Below are 6,195 nucleotides of genomic sequence, written 5' to 3'. Positions count from 1 at the left end.
CTGCAGCCAGCCGTGGGTTCAGGCGGCCCGGCATCGTCTTTGCTTAATGCTCTGCACTGACAGAATTTTGTTTCTGCGCTGAATTCCCCTGCAGGATCCCCTGAGAGGGGGTGATGACGTTGCTCCTGGCTCACACCTGGAGATGGTGGGCTGGAGTGGGCAGGTGACCTTTCAAGGACACAGACTGTAAACAAAGCTGTAACTAAAGACACATTTTTTGGTTTTGCCCTTTGGTCACATGCCCAGACAGGAGGGTCACTGCTCTCAGAAGCCCTCATGGCATTGGGCCATTTTTTCCTCTGCTTGTAGTTCAGGAAGGCCCGGGGTTAGCAGTCACTCGTTTTTACCTGCCTTTGGAGCGATCCTGGGGTGCAGACAAACACGGAGCAATTCCTCAGGCGTCCTGATGGTGGCACTGCAGGGCCGCCGCTGAAGGTCCTGCACTGCGGGGAAAGGGGGCCCGGTGCGGTCTGGGTCTGTACTGGGAGCTCCGCAGCAGCCGTAGGAGGAAGGGAACGAGGAGAGAAGGCTGTCAAGTCCACGTCCTGCCTGCAGGGCCCCCACTGCTGAGAAGGGCTGTTCCAGTTTCCTCATCAGCATTGCGGTTTGCACTCTAGACCTTCCTCAGGAAAGAATAGTTTTTGACTCTGTTTTGGTGAAGAGTGGGGAAGAGGAAACATTTTTCTTAGAGGTTACACTGCAGTGTTCATTTTATTTTGCTAGAGCAGACCTCACGGGCAAGGGGAGTTGGCCTGGGCAGAGCGGCACAGCAGGAGAGACAGCAAAAAACCCGGCCTGCCGTGGCCCCCGCCCCTCTGCCGTGGATGGCCCGCGCTCTTGGTTGTCACGTGGGCGTCACCTCCCTCTGTACTGTGCCAGGCTCTGGGGCTGTGCTCTGTCCTCGCGGAGCTTCTTTCCGGCAGGGGACACCGATAGTGAACCTGCAACCAAGTACGCAGTCATTCCAGAGGTCGGTCATTCCCACAAGGGATGGGAAGCAAAATAAGTGCAGGGCCCTGGGAGCGGGGAGGCCGTCCTGGGGGGCAATGTTTGAGCTGAGACCTGCCTGAATGATAGGGACTGATCCTCAGGGCCACCGGCCGCTTTAGGACAGGGCGGGAAAAGGAGCCGATGAAGGCAAGAAAGAGGATTGAAGACACCCAGGCCCAGAGATGGAAGAGTCGGAAGAGCCAGTGGGGAGCCAACAAACGGAAGGTGTTTGGAAGTGAAGATCAGGGACCACCCGGCTGGCTGGCCGTGGAGCTGGGCGGTGCAAAAGGCCCCATTAGCTCGCAGGGCGGGCAGTTTTCGTGGGGAGGATGACGAGATAAAAGGGCGGACAAGGCCTGCAGGCTGCTCCTGGTGCTTGGGTGCCAGTGGAGATCAGGGGCCGGGGGCGGTTGGAGAGGATAGTGGGACTAATACCCTTAAAGTGTTTAGTTGTCCTTCCATCTCCTGCCCTCCAACGTCACCAGCTGCCTCTGCAAGTCCCTCTCAAACTTCCCAGTTCCACTAATTGCATCACCTTGTCTCGTCCTGAGCTGACAGCCTGCAAGGACAGGCCGATCTGTCACGTTCGTCCTCTGGAGCGCGACGCGCTCCCCTCTGGCTTGAGCTCACATTGCTGCACCTGTGTTGCTGCGCCTGCCCCTGGCCCCCCACCCACAGGCTGCTTCCGGTCAGTCCCAACGACTGGCCCTTGCCGTGCTCAAACACCTTCCAGGACTCTTCTGAAAACGAAGCCCTTCTCCCGGAACCGGTGGCTTTCAGGGCTCTGAGTGCAGTCCATCACAGCCCTTCCACTGGCAGGAAGGGCCGTCCCCAAAGTGGACTCCCTGTTGTCCTCCAAACACGTCCTGCTTGTTAGGTCAACACGGAGCTGTGATGAGAGACGGGCGAGGCACTGAGGCTCTGAAGAGGGCACGGCCGTGTCTCATGCAGATTCTCCAACCACCTGCCTAAGCCCAGGCTGCTGTGTGCACTGCCCAGAGCCCCTGGCTGGGGGAGCAGGCGGGGCCTGCCACCTGACCAGGCTCTCTGCGCACCCAGGGACCTGTACCCACCCAGAGCAGGTGCCTTTTCCTGCTGGCTCTGAGGGGCTTCTGCTCACCTGCTTTTCCGAAGTGACCAGTGGGTCACTCAGGCCACCCATGCTGCCATGCCCTATGACCCAGCCAGGACGCCTTGAAGTCACCTTTCAGTCACCTGCTCGTGAGCTAAGTCACTGCCCACAGGCCCCCTCCCCTCCCCACCTGCCCCCGAGTTTTGTCCCACACCTTCTTTCTTGGAGGCAGGTGGTGTTGCCTTGGACTTCCTGTGCCTGGTCAGGTGGGGATGTGGCCCCAGGGTCTCCCCCTTTCCTGTTGGTTCCCTCAGCTTGCTCCCTCCTCCCGCCAGGTGCCCCCAGCCAGCCCTCAGTGTCAGGGCTGCCTCTGTGGGGATAGGCTCCTGGGGCACTGGACCACAGCCCTGCTTTGGCGAACAAGTACCTCCAGCTTATGGAATATATGACAGCCTCTGTACTTGTATTGTTTAACTTAGGAAACTATATAGTTGTATTTTTATTTAGCAGACATTTACTAACTTTACAGCAGGAAGCACTTCCTAATGGTGGGGCTCAGGGAAGTGACTTAATTTCCGAGTCTCATTTTCTCCTCTGTGAGGTGGAGATGATTTTTATTTACTGCAGAGGGGTCCCACACCTTCCACACGGCGATGGATTTGAATGGGCTTCACCCAGCCCCAGCGTGGAGGTGTTCCACATCCCTGCCAGGCCTCCCCTGCCGTCCCGAGCACCGGGAAGGCACCTCCCATCCTGCCGCGCCCCGGTGGGAAGGACGCTCTGGGACCATGCTGCCCAGGCTCTGCTTACTCCCCACGCTCTGCACCTCACTTTCCTTCTAGACCACGCATCTCACAGATTTGTGGGGAGAATTATGTTAGGTACTATATGAAGAGCACTTAGAACAGTGTCTGGCACGTAGCTTGTTCAATAAATAGCATGTGTTATTTCCATCATCGTTACTCTGTAACCAGTGAGAGAGAAGTGAGATGAAATCCCACCTTGCTTAAGAGCCAGTAGCATTTGCAATGACTCATGTTGGTCCTTCGCTTGTGGGTGGGTGGAGGAAATCCTCCTGGTTAGTGGAGACCTTACACTGAGCGAGGGTGACGTCCCGATAATGCAAGAAGACGGCTCCGTCTGGGCCTGTGAGGAGGTCAGCACCCTCGGCTGCAGTCTCGGTGGGCGGGCTCCCCGTCGGGTCCCGATCAGCGCTCTAGTTTCCATCCCCCTGCTGCTGGGTCTTCAGAATAAAGATTGTGCTAAACAAGACCTAGAAGTGACTTTTCTGAACTGTAACTCCTTCCTTTGAGTGCTGAGGATGCAACATCACCTGGCTGCGATTCACAGCCGGGATTGAGTCAGACACACTCAGTTCAAATCTTGTCTTTCAGGAAACTGTGTGGCTTTGTGCCAGTTGCCTAACTGCGCTGTTCCTTGGCTTCCTTGGCAGGAAAAGTGGGACATTTACAGCACCCACCTTGTATGGTCGTTTTAGGGACTAACTGTGACAATGTGTGAGACTTTTAGTACGGTCCCTGAAAGGGACTAAGTGCTATTATTATAAGTGCAGAAAGTGTATCCTCAACTTTTTATCATAAAAAATTTCAAAATTATAGAAAGATTGAAAACATAACACGATAAACATCCATGTACTCTGCACCTCGATCCAAAAATTATGAAATATTTGATGTGTTTGCTCTCCATCAATCCATTAATCTCTATACATGAAATTTTTGCCAAACTGTGAAAGGAAGTTGCCTACGTCATGATTTTCCACCCTAAAGCCTTTATCCTGCTCCTGGGAACGAGGAAGCTCTCCTGCTGCATGGCCACACTGCTCCCATCACACATGAGAAAAATCAAAGTAATTCATAAAACCATCCAATGACCTTTCTCGTTCACACTTTTCCATTGTCCCCAAGGATAGTTGCATGGTGCGGAAGTACCACCCCGAGGGTTACTTACTGAGTTCAAAGGGCAAGGAGGGAGCTTTCTTACTGGGAGATCTGGCCAAGTTAAAATAAACATTATACCACTAGGTGTGGCCTGCTTACCTGCCATCACCTGGAGATACTGTCCCCAAAATTTCTACCCACAATCTAATCAAGCCTCTAGGTTCCTGCTGCTCAGTGTGGCAGTCACCGGCCAGCCCTGCGTGGTTCCTGGGTCCTGGAAATGCAGCGGGTCCCAGTCGCAATGTGCTCGAAGTATAAAACACATCCCAACTTTTGGAGACTTACTATTGAGGACATAATGTAAAAGGTTTCATTAATAATTTTGAAACTATCGATTGTGTTGCAATGATAAGATTTTATACGAGTTACATGAGTTATGTTATTCAAATTAACTTGACCCGGTTTTAAATGTTTAAAACTATGGCTACTGAGAAGCGAAGGGTTAGAGATGGGGTGTGCATCGTATTTCTGTAGGACGGCACTGCCCTGGGCCTAGCGTTCAGGGAGCAAGGGATCGAAGAGGAGCTTAAATGACATTGCAGCGAGGTCATCTGGTGAAACTGGAAACTTGGGACATTCTAGAACTCTCCCCACACCGTGTCAGGAAAGAAAGAAAAAGGCACAGGGGTCTTTCCAGATTAAGTGTCTGCAGAGAGAAAGCAAGCAGTACTGGAATCTGGGTGGGGCCCTTCACAAAAGTAACCGAACACCTCCCCGTGTTATCGCCAAATCCAAACGGTGTAAGAGACCCTCTTGGAAGCTGTTATTACCACGGCCACGTGAGGACTGGGTGGCGAAGGGCAGCTGTGCCCTTGATGAGGACCGTCAGGGAGCTGAGAAGATGTTTTTAGATGTGGTTCTCAGGGAGGTTTCCATGGAAATGGGAAGCTGGCATTTTAAGATGTCACTAGGTGATCAGACGAGATACCGCGCATCCACTTGGGACAGAGGCAGGAGGAGGAGGACGTTTCTGTTGAGAGATCACACGACATGGAGATGGGGTTTGGTCAGTTTTTCTTTTTCCTTTTTTTCACCCTTACCTGAGGACGTTTTCATTTGCTTTTTCTAGCGATGAGAGAGGAAGGGAGAGAGAGCAACATCCATGCTGGGACCAGGGACCATTTGTGTTGGGACGGGTGGGGCATCCATACACATACACGCCTTCACCGGGGATGAACCTGCAACCCAGGCATGTGCCCTGACTGGGAATCGGACCCACAACCCTTCGGTATCGGGACGATGCTCCAACCAGTGAGCCACACTGGCTGGGATGGGTTTGGTCGGTTTTCTTTGTGAACAGTGATCTCGAAAGGAGCAGAAGTTGGGTTATGACAGAACCAGCCATAATAAAATACATAATGAAATTTAAGAAAAGCCTTGACCTTCTTAGCCATCATTCTCTTTGAGGTCTCTGCTCTTGGGACACTAGACTTAGTCGATAGCCCTGATTTAGGGCAACAAAGATATTATAGCAGAAAAAAAGAAGACTTTGGGTTTCTAAAGCGGATGCAGTCCTGCTGGAATCAGACTCTCCCGGGTGGTGGCTGGAGGTAGACGCCACTGCAGATGTTTGTCTGACGGCTTCGCAGGTGTTTCCTGGTATTTGTTACCTCTTTGAAACAGCTCGCTTCCTCCGAGCTTTGAAATTACTTGTGTTCCATTTCGTTTTAGAAACATGTAAAAGGCAACTGGTAGAGATGAATTTTATGCCAGCTCTGGGCTCTCCTCCATCCAAATTACACATTTATCGAGAATAGCTGTGTCTGTGATTTCCACGGAGCATGAAAAGATTACTTAAGAAAATTGAAAGGCAGGGCAGTACGTACCTTTGATTATATTTACAATGTATTTCCGATTTGCGCCTTTTGTAAAGTTTTGTTATTCTATTTCCATTAGAGCACAGTGGCAAGAGATCCGTCCCTTTTTTCGCCCCAATATATGCACCTCAGGTCGGAGATGTTAAATCGGAAGTACGGAATCTGTCTTACTTTCCAGTGCTAGCAGGGAAAGGCGTTTGGGGGTTTCTGTGTGTATTTGCCCTAAGACTTTCTGTGTTCTTGGTGACTTTAGAGCACCACCTGTCACCCGGGGGTAGTTGTGTGGACATGTTCCGCTGTCACATCATATGTTTAAGCCACAGGGCTGCACAGTGTCAGGCTAACCTGTTGCCTAGAG

The sequence above is a fragment of the Desmodus rotundus genome, chromosome 10 (genome assembly GCF_022682495.2).
Source record: "Desmodus rotundus isolate HL8 chromosome 10, HLdesRot8A.1, whole genome shotgun sequence".
In the NCBI taxonomy this organism is placed as follows: Eukaryota; Metazoa; Chordata; class Mammalia; order Chiroptera; family Phyllostomidae; genus Desmodus; species Desmodus rotundus.
This window is presented reverse-complemented; position numbering follows the sequence as displayed.